Here is a 2,115-nt window from a genome sequence, read left to right on the forward strand (position 1 = left end):
GCCTGTCCCGGCTCCCCATCTCCCTGCCCTGTGTGGCCCTGTTTGGCTCATCCTTGCCTGAATAAAGTGATGCCTCCACCTACAAAGTCTGGATTTTTCCTTCCGCAATTTGGGGGTCCTTGGGGTGGGCGCAGGAGCTGGGGAGACTGGGGAAGCAGGAGAGGCAGCTTCCTGAGGCAAGGGGCCCCGGGAGGCCTCCTGAGGGGGGCGAGTCAGACAGGAAGGTGCAACAGTGCCAGGTGCCAAGCCCGGTGACCTCGGCGCCTGAGCATCCAGGCCATCATCATCTCTGCCACGGGCTGATTACAGGGAGTAGGGCTTGTGCCACCCCCACCGCTGCCTGTCTCTTCCCCCCTCCCCCGGCCCTCAGTGCCGCCAGCATAATAAGCCCCTGTGCCCCTAAACCCAAACAATTGTCTGGCCCATGATGCCCGCTGCCATGGGCGAGGTCAGTGCGGTCAGGAAGGGGGCACCATTCTGCCCCCACTGGCTGTGTGGCCTCGGGGCAGCGTCCACCCTCTGAATCTCAGCCCCAGCCACCTGAGGAAGGGCGCCGGGCTGCGTGACTTGGGGGTCTCCCAGGGCGGGGAGAGCAGAGGGAGGCTAGGGGGAGCTGAGGCCTGCAGCCTCAGCTGTGTGGATAACGGGTCCGATGGGGGAGGGGCGCCCAGCCACTGCATCCCCGCCCCCCAAGTGTCCTGGGTCCCTGTGCAGAGCAGGCAGGCACCAGGGCTCCGGGGTTAGGCGGGGCCTGAAGGCCTTGGAGTTGGGGTACGCAAACAGAAGCCACTCCCAGTTCGGCTCACCAGGGAAGCGAGATTTGGCGACACCTCAGTATCTCAGGCCGGGGGAGGACTGGGGGCTGCTGATAAATGTCCCTCCTTTGGCGACGACCCCAGTGTGAGAGCAGACTCTTCCCCGGCCCAGGCCCGGGCCGGAGGGCGGGGGCCATCGGAAGATGGCCTGGGAGCAGGGGACAGGAGGCCCTGACAGACTCGCTGTCTGCCTCTGCCACACCTCTCTCCTTCCCCATCCGGGGCTGTCAGGCCCCCAGTTCATGCACACTCCTGCCCTCGGGGTCCAGGACTCGGGACTCCCCACCCTTCTGGCAGCCTGAGCCTCCACTCTCCTCCCTGTACCCGCTGCCAGCGAGGCCCCTTGTGGCCTCGGCAGGCAGCTGGGCTGGGCCAGGCCAGCACGGTGGCGTGAACCAGGACAGAGGCCGAGCCAGGCAGTCCTTTCCTGTCCCCGGCCCCCACCCCGCCCCACACTCCAGCATCCCTGGTCCCTACAGAGTTACCCAAACCAGCTAGTTCTGCCAAGATCCCCAGCGGGGAGGTGTAAGCTGGATGGAAGTGAGGACTTTCCTAGGGGGTGTGTAGTGGGGGCTGTGTCCCCTCTGGAAATGGTCACCTGTCCACACAGCAAGAGAAATACAGGCTGGACCTTGGCGGGGACACTCCTGGTGGCGATAACGGGAGTTACTGCCATCGACACGAGTGGTCACTCAGCATCCAGCACGTGCCATGCGCTGCACAGGCCCTGGGGGCGGGGGGTCCCCACGCAGGGAAGGGGGAGGGCTTTCCAGCTGAGCACAGGCTTCCGGGCGGGGTCCCAGAGGCACGGAGGGGCAGCAGAGTGCAGGACTCGGGGTCCCAGAGGCACGGAGGGGCAGCAGAGTGCAGGACTCGTGATGGCTGTGGGAGGTGGGGGATGCGGGCAGCTGGGAGCCCGCGGACCCCTCTGAGCTGGAGAATCGGCAGGAAGTTGTCAGTATCAAGAGGGGCTGCGGGGGTGGGGAGGGGCGGTGAGGACCAGGGTGGAGACAGGAACTGGAGGGTCGTTGGCTTAGAGGTCACCCGGACAGAGCCCCCGGGGAACTCTCGGCAGAGAGGAGATACTTGGGCAGGGGATGGGGAAGGAGAGGCCAGAGGGTGGCACGCGTGAAGACCCTGTGATTAGACGTCTCTGAAGAGCAAGGCCCGTGTGTCCAGCCCAGTGCCCGCTGGCGGGCGCTCAGTACATGTGATGAGGATGGACAAGGGGCAAGTGTGACAACAGGAAGCATTGGGGAGGGCGGAGCCCCCCCCCAGAGGGGGGAATGAGGAGGCAGCA

The sequence above is a fragment of the Pteropus vampyrus genome, unplaced genomic scaffold (genome assembly GCF_000151845.1).
Source record: "Pteropus vampyrus isolate Shadow unplaced genomic scaffold, Pvam_2.0 Scaffold124, whole genome shotgun sequence".
NCBI lineage: Eukaryota > Metazoa > Chordata > Mammalia > Chiroptera > Pteropodidae > Pteropus > Pteropus vampyrus.